This window comes from Globicephala melas, chromosome 8, assembly GCF_963455315.2.
Source record: "Globicephala melas chromosome 8, mGloMel1.2, whole genome shotgun sequence".
Taxonomy (NCBI): Eukaryota; Metazoa; Chordata; class Mammalia; order Artiodactyla; family Delphinidae; genus Globicephala; species Globicephala melas.
Window position 1 is genome coordinate 91,344,723 of NC_083321.1, and position 15,162 is coordinate 91,359,884.

The 15,162-nt window shown below is 47.5% G+C and overlaps 1 long non-coding RNA gene across 4 annotated transcripts in view; it reads left to right on the forward strand.

The window, feature by feature from the left end:
* LOC132597716 (uncharacterized) overlaps positions 1-15,162 on the forward strand; it is a 73,214-nt gene that overhangs the window by 38,718 nt on the left and 19,334 nt on the right. The gene's annotated exons all lie outside the window — the stretch shown is intronic.

Here is a 15,162-nt window from a genome sequence, read left to right on the forward strand (position 1 = left end):
GGTCTTTGCTGCATGCTGTGGGGAGTTAGAAGTGGGACATGTGGTCTCTGACCTCAAAGAGCTTTACTGACGGCCCCCTAAATCTGCGGGCCAAGGGGAGGCTCTGTGCATCTGGGGGCAGCAGCCTGGACTGTACATGAGTGCCTGGGAAACGTCTGCAGCAGGCCTCACCCGAGGGAGGTGAGGACAGAAATAACTGGTGACACGGGGGTCAATGTCCTGTCTCCTTGCTCAAGACAAGTGGGGAAAAGACTCTTTGAAGCCTCAGGAGTAGACACTCCATTGGATAGACCTTCAGATTTGAAACTGTGCCACAACTTTGAAGAGAAGGGGAAAACACACCATCCAGCCACCTAATCACAGGGCCCCCCTGTGGTTCCCACCACCCTCCACCCTCTACCTATTCCACTCCTCTCAATTGTCAATTAAAATAAACAGCCTTGTATTCCGAGGTCTGGCTTCAATCTATCTCGGCTGGGAGTATACGTACAGATTTGTGGCAGTGCCCGAAAGTCCTTGCTCAACCTTTTTAATATCGGAACAAAGCAATCAAACCCGATAAGATCTAGTGAAGGCGGGATCACTCTTCTGTCCCTGGGATGGAAGCTTATTAGTCTGTGGCCCACATCATCAGAGTTATTGTGCCATGTTAAATTTATTGGTACTATCTCACCTCATTAGATACTTAAATAGACCTGACAGGACAGAAAAACGGGCTTTTTAATTTTTTTCCCCTATCCAGAGTGAGCTGGTGTTTCCCATGTCCCAGTTCACCTCTGCTACACAGCTGTTGGCAAAGAAATAAGAAAGCAGCGTGCTGAGTGGAAGGTTCGGGCTGGCTGTTTAGAGATTCCTGGGGTCCCCCCAAGGCCAGCCTGACTTGGGCAGGAGGTGACACAAGCACCCCCGAAGCGCATGTGCGTGTCAGTGGGAATGGGGTGAAAGAGGCAGAGGGAACCATGGTGCTCCCTCGCTCTGCTGCGTTCCCCAAATCTGTCTGGCTCTGCAATTTCTAGGAGGAGCCGACAATGGCCAGAAATAAAGGTCAGGGTGAGTGAGGAGAGGAAGTAGGGCTGTATGGGGATGGAGGTCGGTGGGGAGATTTGGCAGGTGAGTAGCAAAGCAGCCAGCCCTCAGCCCCTCCTCCAGTGCTGGGGCCTGTGGACTGGATTTAGCAAATAGCCCTAGTATCCAGGGCTGGATGGTGACCCAGGGCAGGATTTCCCCAGATTCAGAGCTAGAGAACTTCGCTGGCTGGTGAAGGCTTGCAGGGACCCAGTAGACTGAAGGCTTCAAGCGAGTTACAGATGTTGCGAGGGGGGGCGTCAGAGGATGCTGATTTGGTCCTCTGCCTATGCCTTTCTCCACACACTGGCTGTGTGTCTGTGTGTGTGTTGGGGTGGAAGGTGGGGGGGCAGAGTGGAAATTCAGGACCCGGAGAAAATCGCAACTTGGAAAACGTCCCTTTAAAGAGTTTCATCCAGAGCTTGATACCTTTTCCTCACTTATCAAGCTGATTTCCTTCTCAGCCAAGGTGATTTGGGACAGACTTCCCTCACCTCCTTCCTCTCCTCATATCCCTACCTGCAGAGAAAGTCTCTGTGCTCCACACTGCGCATGCAGTGTGTTTCCCTCTCCCAGCACAAGTCCTCGAGTGCACCTTGTTCATAAGGCGGGCAAGGGGCCAGGAAGCAGCTCCAGGGCGCCTTCCATTCCTAATGCCCTAAATGGCCATGACACTGCACTTAATTTCCGTTTTACTGCAACTGCTGGAGGGATATCAGCGGGCCAAGACCTGGGTCCTGTGACAGTATCTTCAACTGTGGCCATCAGCCTCCCTGTAATTAGATGCCACTTGGAGCCCGCCGTCCTGCAGTGCCAAGCTTGGTGGACTTATGTAACTGTATCCCTGTTCGGAGCACAAGGCTCTTTACAAGCTCCTAATCTCCCAGCGTTAAAGCAGCCATAATCCCTCGCCCACCCTGGGAGGGAAGGCGGGCCACAACCAGATGGGTTATCTCTTTTGTCAACCTAGAATAGTGTGGGGCACGGAAAACCCAGGACTTGTGCAGAAAACCCAGGTGGTGACATTTACCAACCGGGGAGCATTGCTCTTTATCTTTTTTGGAATGTTCCATAGTAGACTTGGGGAAGTGAAATGGTCAGAAGCCATGGGTGAGGGCTTCTGCTGCCTTTGGTGCACATCCAAAAAATGTTAAATGGGGACCACTGTGAATGTTAAGTGGGGGAGCATGGAGGATGAGCCATGATGGTAATTAAAGCATGTTGACCACGTCGAGGTTTGGGGGAGAATTGGAAGTCAGCCTGTGTGGGTGGATATCAAGATCCAGTTTGGTCTCAACCAAATGCTGGTTGCGGGGAGGGTAGAGGAAGTGATTAATTACTGCCCAGGTGGCAGTATGTCTTCATGTAGAAGTTGCAGCCTCAATTATCTTTAATTACTTCCCCATGGTCTTAAATCAAGGGCTAGCCCAGAATGGGGGTCAGTTGCCGAAATACACATCCTGGGCGGGGCTGGCAAAAGGTGGACCATGGAGTGAAGGGTCACTTTGGGGCAGGCGTGGCCCTGTCTCAGATCAGCCTTCCCTCAAGGACTGAGTGATAAAACTGACGATAATTGAAATCGGAATCAATAATACTCTAGACACACAGAGCATCTTCAGAGAAGCCCGGTGTCTTTTCTGATCCATTGATCGTGTTTGTCTTCACCCACTCACTGGGCAGGTCAGAAGCAGAGAGTGGGGACTCCTTTCCCACGGTATGGATGGACAAAGGCAATCAGCCCCATCCATACATACAACTGGTTTCATCCACATGCTCTCCTCTAGCACAGGGTTCCAAGTTGTTGGAAGAGTTAATTAGCAAGTCCCTGTGTCTTCCATCCTCAATGGTTGGAAATCACCGGAGGTGCCGATGAAAACTACAGATTCCCACACTGCGCATGCAGAGTCGGTTTTCAGGGGGTGCGACAAGGTTATATGCATTTTTAGCAGGCTCTCCAACTGCTCCCCAAGTGACTAGTGTTTGGGAACCCTGCACCCTTGCTGTCCTTCTTACTTTCTAAATAGGGAGGGACTCACAGGGACCAGTTTTCAAACTTGTCAGGGCTGGAGACTGTGTTTTCAAAATCCAGGACTCCTTTGAAAGGCAGTAGGAAAAAAAAAGAAAAATGACCCAAGATGTGGTGCGCTTTCTGGGAACATCGGTCTCCTCCTCTGAGTGAGGATGGGTGTGGGACGGAGGAAATTGGAGAGGGTTATGGAAGAGGTGGTGATTCTAGGTAGAGCAGTTCACTGCCCCCTCTCTGAGCATCTGTAGGGTAGGGGGGTTGGGAGGTGATCGCTCAGGGCCCTTCTTTCTCTGACACTCTGGGCATCTCTAGTCTTCAGGCCAAATGTCTCCACTCCCACATGGCCTGACATCAAGGAAGGAGGTCCTTTTGCTTCTAGGTAAGGAAAAGGAGTTGGGGTACCCTAAGTGTCACTCCCACGTGGCCTGTTGCCTCTCTCCCATCTTTTTCTTCCACTCGGTCTCCTGGTCTCTCTTCCCATTAGACAGAGGTGGAATCTTGAAGCAGGTCACCCTACCCTCTGCCCAATAAAACCCATGAAAGTGATCTTTAAAACCCATCTCCCCTGGGCTGTTCAGGACCTGCCACTCACTTTCTGCTTCCACGTAGTCCTTCCCTGAGTGGAGAATTTCTTTTGGCATCCTTCCCCATATTTGACCCCCAAGTCGCCCTTCTCAATTTATTAAATATAAATTATGCTCTCAGAGACAAATAGTTCTTCCTTTCTTGCCCCTTATGATCTATTGCCCTCAGATAAAAATGCAGGACACTCTCTTAACGGGATCTTATGTATCCGAGTTCTCAGCTCTCTCAAGTTATTAGGAAGAGTTAATTAGCAAGTCCCTGTGTCTTTCAGGCTGGTTCACCAGTGCCAGGGGAATTTATGGATTATATCCCAGGGAGAAGTCAAGGATGACTCCAGCGTATTTGGCCTTGAAAAACAAAGTTGCTATTTACAATTGACATCCGCTGGAGCCTAATGAAGCATCGTCTTTGGGAGAAAAGCTGGAACTCTGGACACGACTATGCTCAATTCAAGAAGCAGCTACTGATGGCCTTGGAGCCATCACTGGGGACTGGAGATGCTGGGCAACACCAAGAGGAAGAAGATGTAGACCTCTTCCCAGAAGAATTTACGTTGAAGAAGGGAAAGCCCATCTCTTCAATCAGTACTGGTTGGTTGGAAGATGGTTGTACCTGAAACACGCTGAGAAGGAAAGCACAGTTGGAAGGACCTTCAAAAGTGAAAACTCTCTAAAATTGAACCCTGTCCAGTGGCTGAGTTAGGCTGCAAGTGTGCAATGTTTGGTTTGAACTCAGTACATTGGAAAGTATTTCCTTCTCTTCCTTTAAAACTTTTGTTTCTACTACCTAGTACTCACACACAAAGGGTAGAGCTTTTTCCAGTATTTTTACGAGGACATAGCTGGATGTAGGCCTTGCATGGTACAGGCCTTTGATGGTGATAAATTCCATGGGGTTTCTGTTTTGTTTTGTTTTGAGAATGTCAACCTTGTCAATAGACAAAGATAAAGAAGTCTGTGTATGGGAGCAGGAGGTTAAGAAATCTGAGACTTTATGCCAAGTTCACTGATTCCCTAATTCATTCCCTGATTCGAGTATTGGTTCTTTGCTCTAGTGGCTAGTAGACTACTGATTCATTCATTTATTTATTCAATAAACACCCATGGATTTCCTTATCTAAGTTCTTATCCAAGAAAATCAAGCTGAAAGTTATTCTTCCTTCTAGTTTCTCTTTTCTTGGTTTCCTTCCAAAGCAATTAAGGGGAGGTAGAGGGCAACAGGGGGAGGGATGTTGACTTTGGCTTCTCTGGGATGCCTACCCTTTGCAATGCCAGACCCCAGAGAAGGAGAGAGCCTTGAATATGGAGAAAGATGGCAGCGTCTCCCTGGACTCCGACTTCCTCTCCTTTCCTTTATCCTCTTCTTCTCCAGTCCTCTTTGTCTTCCCTTGTTTCTTTGTTCCCAGAGGCTTTTGGCCTTGCTGGGATCAGCCACTCAGGGTACCTGTGGGGTACACAGCCCTGTTATCCTGCCTCCCCCTCCAGCGATCCAGAGAGTAGGCAGCATCTGGTGCTCCTGTCTCCTGAGAGCCTTTTTAATATTATTTCATTTCTTTTAACCTTTATTAAGACAAACATTGAGCTGAGAAGAGTCTATACTCCCACCAGAGACACTCTCCATTTTGATATTAAAAACAAAAGAAAACAAAACCTAAACTCTCCCAACCTGAGGCCCAGAGGGGAGAGAGAGAGAAGAGAAAAAGGGGGGGAAAAAAAAGAAAAAAGTATCCTAGAGATATTTTTACCTTCAAAGATCCGTCACTCATTACTGCATATCACAGACATGTCTACAATCTCATCTTCTTACAATTCTCCGTGAAATAAGTGTAAATGGAAAATAATACCCATTTTGAAAGTTCAACAAAATGTCTTTATCCACCGAATGTAGCCCCATCTGTCTCATTTTCAGAAACAAAGCCTGATTTTAAATAGCAGCTCGCCACCCAGAGAAACACCGGCAGCTCTCTCCAGCTCGGCATGCCAGGGGCTGCTGCGGTACCCCCGTGTAATTGCCTGCCTCCTGGTCAACATAGGACGGACTTCTGGGGAGGCCAAACGCCTCAACTTCAGTGGGTTTCAGGGGTCCTTCCCTCTGAGGAGGGAGCAATGGTAGAATTCTATAAACATTTAAAGCCGGTTCTCCCTCACCACCTGGGGAGAGAGTGACCTGGGTTACCAGTCCCCGCCAGTCCCCCCGCCCTCCCCGGACCACAGCACGCACACACTGTCACCCCAGCCGGCAAAGAGGAGGTAAGGAGAAGCTTCCTCCAGCACCTGATTTCCACTTCGATAAACAAATGATGTACCACAGTAGACTTGAAAGTGGAAAGGCGCTCAGAAGCACAAAGAGGGGGAAAAGCTCATACTGGAAGGATTTAACTCTCTTCACTAACCAGCTCTACGATGCTGAGCAAATACTTGAGACTCTCTTCGTTTCTTTTAAGCTCATCTCCTACAACTTAGATGTCTGACAGGGATTCCAATCAGTGTGTCCCAAACTCCTGCTCTTTCCCTTCCTCCATTTTCTCCACTTCAGTTAAAAGCAACTCTATCTGTCCAGTTGATCAAGCTAAAATGAAAGCAACCAAACCAACGTGACTCCGCCCCCGCATCTGATCTGACAACAAAACCTGTTGGTTCTACCTTCAAATACAGCCAGAATGAGATCCGTTCTCTCCACCGTCGTCCCCACATGCCTTGCTGTAGACCACTGGCATGTCTAGCTGCTTCTCCCCTTGGCCTGATTCGACAGCAGGGTAGGGCGGGGAAATCACAGAATCGGCAGCCTACCTGTTTAGATTCCAAACCGGCTCAGTCATTGACTAGCTGTGTGGCCAGGTTCTTGATAACCTCTCCATGCTTTTGTTTTCTCATCTGTAAAATGGGAACCATAATAGACTACCTCCTAGGGTTGTTATGAAGACTGACTGAGTTAAGATGCATAAATGAACTTAAAACAGTGCCAGGTGCATAAGAAGTACTACATAAGTATTAGGGTTAGAGTTAGGGTTATTACTGTTTATATTATTCTCAGCACAGCACCAAAATGATCCTGTTAAAATATAAATCAGACCCTATCACTTTTCTGTTCAAAACCTTCCAGTACCTCCTTCAGGATAAAATCCGAAGTCCTTTCCTCCAAGGTTGTGTGAGTGTTGATGGCCTGTACCTCTTCTGTTGGTACTCTGTTCCAGCCACTTGGTACTCTGTTCCAGCCACTTGGAGCCTTCATTTCTTGGCACACACTGGGTCATTCCCACCTCAGGATCTTTCCACTTGCTGTTGCCTCCAAGGGGAGTACTCTTTCCATGAGAGTTATGTGACTTTTCTCCCTCCCTCCATTCAAAGATCTCCCTCCTCGTGAGGTCATCTCGGACTACTCTTTTTAAAATTAAATCCGAATGCTCTCCATTCCTTTTTTTTCCGCTTTATTTTTCTCTCTAGCACTTATCACTACTTAATATACTATGTATTGTACTTATTTATCTGGTTTACTATCTGTCTCTTTCCATTAGAGTGTAAGCCCCATGAGTGTAGGATTTTTTCATCTGTTTGTTCACTGATATGTTCCCAACTCTAAAATAGTGCCTGGTGCAAAATGGACACTCAATAAATATTTGTCCAATGGATGAATATAAATACAGTTAAACCTGACAATCTTGAAGATCTCCCCTTTTACGTTAACATTCTCCAATCATACAATGTATCTTCTTACCTGTGGAGCAGAGATTTTTGCAGTTATACCACCGAAAACAGGTTAAATGACTTTTTAAGAACCACGGGAACACTGAGGGAGAGCCAGTTCTGGAACCCAGACCTTGTGACACTGACTTCATCTCTCTTCCCTCCCCTCTGAGCCTCCTGCTAATATTGAATTTTCCTAGACACATTTGTTAAATGGATGGATAGATGGATGGATAGATGGATGGGTGCATGCATGCATAAATATATCCCCCTTCTCTTTGGGAGGCAGGCAGAAGATGGTAAAACAAGCCTGAGGAGAAGGCTGGAGCTTTCTTTGACAGGATGAGGCTGACACAGAGCCCAGCCAGGAAGGAAGGGTCCATCAGTGCTTATGCCTGGCCATGAATCATCCCTGGTGATTCAGGAGCTGGAAGGCCTGTCAGGGAAACCTCAGATGGAATTGATGTATCAAGGTGTCACTGTTGTTTATCAGAAGTGACACTGTGCGAGATTGACAGGTAGTCACTGGACAAACAGGCAGATCACAGGCTCACAGAGGTGCCTGGCAGCCCCTGTTGCTTAGGAGACTCAAGTCTAGGCTCTGGAGGGGCCTCCACAGAACTTGGCCAGCAACGTGACAGGTGGGCAGGAAGAGTGTTGCGGTGAAATAGTAGTGACCCAACATGGGTCCCTGTCCCAAGGACCTCATGGGTCACCTAGGTCGGGGATATTCTTTTTTTTTGTCAGCGTTATTTCTTTTTCCTTTTTTTTTTTCTTTTGAGAGAGCTCACCACCCCACATCAGCCTTTATGAGGTCCACAGGAAAGGGGCCCCTAAGCTGTACAGAGTATAGGTTGGACAGAACCCAGCCTGCCGTTGGGCCAAGGATGTGGGACCATTACATCTTCTCAGATCTGCAGCAACCTGCTCTCCACCTCGTTTCAACATGAGAACAATAGCTAATGGTTACTGAATACTTATTCCATAGTATGTCCTTAACGCACCTTATTTTACCTTCACAACAGCCAGATGTGGTAGCCATTCTATTCCTCATATTATAGTTGAAGAAATGAGACTCTAAACGTTAAATTCATTGTTTGGACTGTAGGGCTAGACAGTGGATGAACGAGAATCGCAATCCAGGTATGTTTAACTCACTGCCTCATTCTTAACCCGTCAGCATCACTCCACAGACCGTCAGAACCGGGCTCTTATCCCACCCCTCAGCCAGGTCCTCAGGACCATCACCGTTGGGCTCTTCTCCATGACTTTCCATTCTTCCAACACAGATGCTCTGCTTAAGCCACACTCAATTTCCTTCCAACTCCCATTCTTGTGAGTTTCTCAAAGGTCTTGTTGTCTTTGTACCTCAGAGCTGAGCGTAGTGCCCGGCTCATAGTCAGGGTTAAATAAACGTTGTTGAATAAATGAATGACTTGTTTAGACCCCATCTCTGTGCCTTGTAGCTGCCAAATTCATCTCCATGGCTAGTGTCGAGTCAACATCTCTCCCTACCTCCAAAGCCTAATTTAAAACTTGATATTTTTCTGTCGGTTTTGAGTGGAACTTGGTGCAAAATTTAAAGAGTATATTATAGTATATGTCAAAATTTGACAAAGTATAATAAACACCTTAGAAATATGTTAATCCTTGATTCAGTAATTTTATTTCTAGGAATTTATCCTAAAGAAAAAAGAATCACACATGTACATGAAGAGGTAGGTGCCAGGATGTTCACTGCTGCATTGGTTAAGATGGCACAAAACTGGAAATGCCTGGAATGCCCAACAATAGAGGACTCATTAAAAATATTACACATTCTCTTTTACATTCATACAATAGAATACTTAGTAGTCATTAAAAATAATGAAGATATATATATATATAGACATAGGAAATTAAGTGGAAAAGTAGGTTATAAAATAGTACACCCAGAATAATTTGATTTTTATTAAAATTGTATGAATATAAATATATGCATCAAAAAATGTCTAGGGCTTCTCTGGTGGTGCAGTGGTTGAGAGTCCGCCTGCCCATGCAGGGGACGTGGGTTCGTGCCCCCGTCCGGGAAGATCCCACATGCCGCGGAGCGGCTGGGCCCGTGAGCCATGGCCGCTGAGCCTGCGTGTCCGGAGCCTGTGCTCCGCAACGGGAGAGGCCACAGCAGTGAGAGGCCCGCGTACCGCAAAAAAAAAAAAAAAAAAAGTGTCTAGAAAAGCATATATCAACCTGTAGACGATGGTTATCTTCAGGTAAGGATTATGGGTGATTTTTTTCTCCTTTTTACGTATTCATTTTCTAACTTTCTGCAAAGCACATGTTTATAAAGAAAGATAAATGGACATTCTCTAAGAAATATTCCCTGATTACTCTTACCTCCCTTAATCCTTCCCAAGTCTGATGGCCCCACTGCCTGGTGCTGTTTAGCACATGTGCTGCATTGGGTTGATTGTAAGGGTCTAGCATTGTTCCCATACGTGATGATTTTCATTCCCCTTATAAGCTCTTAGAAGGCTGGAGTCCCCTCTTCAATCTATTGTTGTTGTGTTTTAACTGCAGAATTTGACATAGTATATGGGAGCACATAAAGTTTTTCTCTTTCCCACTGTTTATTCCTATGAGGTAGAAAATGAAGAGTGGAATTCCCTGAGTCCATGGGAAGGAATGGGGATGAAGCCATTTCCCCAGGGCTGGGCAAAGGTCCAAATTTGCCCACGACACAAAAGGTGATAAATAATACAGCGACCTCTGAGGTCAGGGCCCTGGCCTCCTCAGGCAGCCACACCGACCTGCATAATGGGCCATGGGCAGTGATGATTCATGCAGGTGCTGGTTAGGTTCCTGCCAGACTGGCCTGAAGAGGCTCCACAGCTGGAACTAGACAGGCCTGAAAATATGGCTCCCCAGGGATGGCCAGGGCCATGCTCTGGGGAACTGGGCCAGCCAGGGACATGGAGGGGCTTCTGAGAATCGGAGCTGGAGACACATGGCTGCCTTGGCCTTCTTCTGTCTGTGCAGCTGGAGCCCCAGGGTGAAATCTACACCCATTACCCAACCATACAGAGCGAAAAGAAATGAGTTTAAAGCGCCAGAAGGAGGAGTTAAATAATAATCATGTAGTGAGTGGTTTGGGTAGCAACTGTTGTGATAAAATCACCTCCCGTTTGTACAGAGCTTGACTGTGCACAAAATGCTTTCACATATATTGTCCTATTTGACCCTCACAACAGCCCTGTGAAATAGTCAGTCTTCACCCAGATTTTCCATCTCCTGACTTCACTCTGCTAAAAGAAGGTCAACCTGAGTGGGAGAGAAGATGACACAGCTCAGTGATAAAGGAATTTCATGGGTGTGTTTCAAGAACAGAGGTCTCCTTCCTATGGATGAATTTTAGAGAGAGAATCTGGCTGGGGGCGGGGCTGGGGGGAATGAAATGACCCCTGATGGCCCCAAGTTCGTGCCAGGATAGCTGGGTGGGCTGGAAGGCCATAGCCATGAACGTAGGAATGTGGTGTTCATGCCTTCAAACACATGCCTCGTAGCCCAGTGAGGACAGAGACTTGCTCCTTTTTTAGACACCAATGGACGAGGATGTCAGGGTCAACCATGGAATTCTCTGCCCAGGCTTCAGACAAGACCCTGTGGTGCGGTGTGTGAGCTCATGTGGGTAACAAGCAGGGACAGGTGAGGAACTAGAGTTGGGGGAGAGGCAGACTGGTCCTTGAGAAAGGTCTGAAAAGTAGAAAGAAAATTGTCTCTGAGTTTGTCCTGTGAGCTCTGCCGGGGGTGGCAGGAGACTCAGTTGGGGAAAGCCAGCCAGGAAGACCACGGCTCTGCCCCCATTCCACACACAGAGCAGATACGTTCCAGAGTCCATCTCACTGTCAGAAAGGACTCCAACAGCAAAGGGCTGAATGGATTTGCCCCTGCCTACTCTTAGAGGTGTAGTCATTCTTTCATTTCCTTCTGAGTCTCTCAGCCAGCAAGTTGGTGCCCTTACCCCCTCAGAATTACTCTCCGATGTGGCTCCGTGGGCCTCTCCTCTTGGGTTTTGTGAGCCTCAGGGATGCAGCCCAGTCACTCCTAAGCTCTGGTCTGCATTGTCTTCGCCTCAGGGATGAGCAAGAATGGTGCCCTCCTTGCTCAGTGTGACTTTACTTCAAGGGACTTGTATTGTTGGGGTCCAGTCAGGAAGATGGAAACCACAGCAGGCATTTCAACAGAAATGATTTGACACAGGGGATTGGTTCAACAGAAGCAGGCACTTACTACCTAGGTCTGGGTGAGCAAAGAGAAGAGCTTGGGGCTGTCAGAACTTAGAAGCTCCCAGGAGGGACCCTGTACCACTGGGATCTAGACCTTAAAGGGGTGGGGGGGCTGCTGATGCACCTGGAGCTTGACGGAGGGGCCCCAGGGCTCAGTGTGACCCACTGCTGCCAGTGACTCAAGTTTAGGGAAGGGGATCTGCAGAGCTGGGACTCTGTCTGCCAAAGGAGAACTGCCTGGCTGGTGCTGGGATCTCGAGGGGATGCAGTGAGCCTGGTACTGGATGAGCCTGGAAACAACTGCTGCCTCTGGGCAAAGGGCTCCTATGCTGGGGCAGAGGCAGCAAGTGAAGAAGAAGGAGCAAATCCTGTCTCCAGGCCTCGAGCTTTCCAGTCTCCCTCTAGCTCTCCCTATTGACAGAACCAAAGAGGAGCCAGGGGGCTGAGGAGAAATGCAATGTGCAGAGTCCCAGCCCAGCATCACAAAGCAAAACACAGAAAGAGGGGTTTGCAGCTTCCTAATCAGCATGGAACCTTAGTTCTAGAAGAAGTATTAATGGGGGGGGGGGGACATTTTCCAGATGGACGTAAGAAACTTCAGAAGGTCGCTGGACTCTCTTATAGCCCATGTTCTTGGCCAGATCCTTGAATCACCACGTCTGATCCCCCACTTCTTTACTTTCTACGATGGGTCCTAGGTCTTTTACACATTGCATTTAAAAAAAATGTGAGGTGGGCAAGTCTCCATCTTATCCCCTTTGGGATCATCTTGATCCTTTGACCCTTGCCCCAGACTGAACAAGGCCCACTTCCAAGTCATAGGAAAAATAGAGCTTCAAGTGTCAAACAGTAATAGCAAGATATTATCAGTGTAGGCCTGTGATTGTGTCGTATAAAAAATAAAACACATACCAGTTAATCAAAGCACTACAGACACTTTTAAGTAATCCCAGTTTGGTTTTGCATAACTCCATATACCGCCGGCAGCGCTCTTGTCTACCACCAGAGACCATAATATACATCAAAAATTCTCCTTTAAATTTATTTTCAGTAAAGATTGGTCTTTTGAACTGTGGCAGTGGAGGCTTAAGGGTACAAAATCTCTCTCGCCTTTTTCTCTTTCATTTTCTAGCTCCCCTGTCTTTCTCTTTGGTGGGGCGTCGACTCTGATGCGGGGGAGGAGAGCAGCAGTGGGTTCCACACATCTTGTCGAACCTTCTGTCCTTTGCATGGATCAGTTCCTCTCATCTGCCACTTGATTAAGACATTAAAGCAGGAAGGTGAAGGAAGGTTGAGTTGCAGCAAGAGGGAGTGGGAACAATTCCCTTCCATTTGCCTTGGAGAAAGGCTCCAATTGCTGGGCCTAAGATGGTACTGGGCTATCCCAGCTGTGATGGTGCAGCCTTGGTGCTTTCTCAGAACCCCAGATTTTGTGGAATGCACAACACTGGGTACCTAGGGGTACTGATGACACCCCCATACCAATGCTGAACCCTGCCTTGCTGCCCTCACCAATGGGACAGCAAATAAGACAGCCTTCCCAACTCACAGTGACTGTGGCCAGTCACTTGGTTATGGGAGTACATTTTAGTGGCTAAAGCTAGTCCTAGTTTGAATCAATCAGAATTAATTACTTGATAGCTGTTTGGCCTGATGTCAGTTTTTGGTTTGAGTTTTATTATGGTAAAATATACCTAACATAACCTTTACCATCTTAAGTGTACAGTTCAGGGGCATCAAGTCCATTCACCCTCTTGTGCTACCATATCCATCTTCAGAACATTTTATATTCCCAAACTAAAACTCTATACCTTTACAGAAATAGCTCCCCCTCCACCCCCTCCCCCAGCCCCTAGCCACCGCCATTCTCCTTTCTGTCTCTGTGAATTTCACTACCCTTCGTACCCCATGTAAGTGAGATCTGAAATACTGTATTTCTCTTTTGTGACTGGCTTAATTCTCTTAGCACAATGTCTTCAAGGTTCATCCATGTTGTAGGTTGTGTCCCTAAGGTCAGTTTTTCTTCTGAATAAACCAAGAGTTGCCAGCTCATACGCTCTGCTTCCTTGCCCTGCCTCAAATGAAGAGTTGGTTAAGCGAAACGTATAGGAGAATATATCCACAGCTGCTTAGAGCCAGAGGGGTCTTAAATATCACCTGGCTCTACCTCCTGGCATTAGAGGACACCCTCACTTCCACCTCTGAGTGGAAGGGTGGGCTGATAAGAGTATCTCTTAAAATAATTTACCTTTTTTCCTGAGATGTTGATATCTATTATCTCACTTGATCATAACAACAAGTCTAAGGTAAGTCCAGACAGGTCTTATTTTCCCCGTTTTACTGAGGGTGACATCAATGCCAAGAGGGTAGAGATGACTTTGCTCCTGACCCCTTGCGTGGTGGCTCTTGTTTCCGGTCTCCATCCTCTCCACAATACCATGCAGCCTCCACGCTAACCCAGGTGTGCATACCTGGTTGTATTTCATTCTTTACCCAAGTATCACTTACCTCTCTCCTATCTTCTTGGAGTTAGTGCCTCAGAGCCCCAAGTCAGCTATTTGAATCTCTTAGATTATGTCCCGGAAAAGGAAAGGAGCTAGATAGTCACTGTCAGATATGAGCTGGGATGAAGATGGGACCTCAGAGCAAAAGAACCAATGCACTTGCAAAGATTCCACGGCTTCATCAAGGCCACCGTCTTGTGAGTCAGGAGATTCTTTCTTAGAATCTGACCTAAGTCCCTTCCACAATCGTAATAATTTTCTTCCCTCTTGTCCTGAGCTCACTGAGAACAGAGGGGCTGCTACTGTCATTTATGTTGCAAGAGACAAATTTCTCCCTCAGCCTCTTTTGCCCTTGGCCGAGTCTCTCAAACCTGAGCTTCCGTGGGGAAGAGAGGAATCCACCGGCAGGGATTTTCCTCATCACCGATCCTGGCAGCTGAGGCTGGGGTGTGAGTGCTCTGGGTGCCATGAGGGTCATCCCAAGGGCTTTCTCCCCAGGGTCTCCCAAGTGTTGGGTGAAATTTAAGAAGCACAAGCTGCCTTCCATCTGCCGGCTCCAGGGGTCAGGTGCCCCCAGATGGTGCAGGACAGGGGACAAAGGGCAAGGAGGAGCCTGTCGACTGGAACATCAGAAGAGGATAAATAAGCACTGTCCTGTTGGCTGCCCAGGTCTTTCTTTTGATCTTCTGAAAGCAATACAACTCTCCAGTAAATACTGCACCCTTCTATAAATAAGCACCAGCCTTTGACCGTCTGTTCAGCCAGCTCCCTGGATTCCTAAGAATGAAAACACAGGTACATGCCCTAAGAAGCTGCTGCGGCTGGGATGGGAACCATAAAGGACAACCCACGGAGAAGGTGGCAAGACAGCGGGGCCAAATGGCGGCATGGAAAAGGGGGTAAAGACTACGGAATCTACTTCTCCGGGGATAGGGAGGCATAGAAGTGCTGGCTCCCAAGCGGTCTAGGTGGGAACAGAAGAAACAATCTTAGCTGGGCTTGAGCAGCCAACAGACCCTGGAATCGCAGGGCGG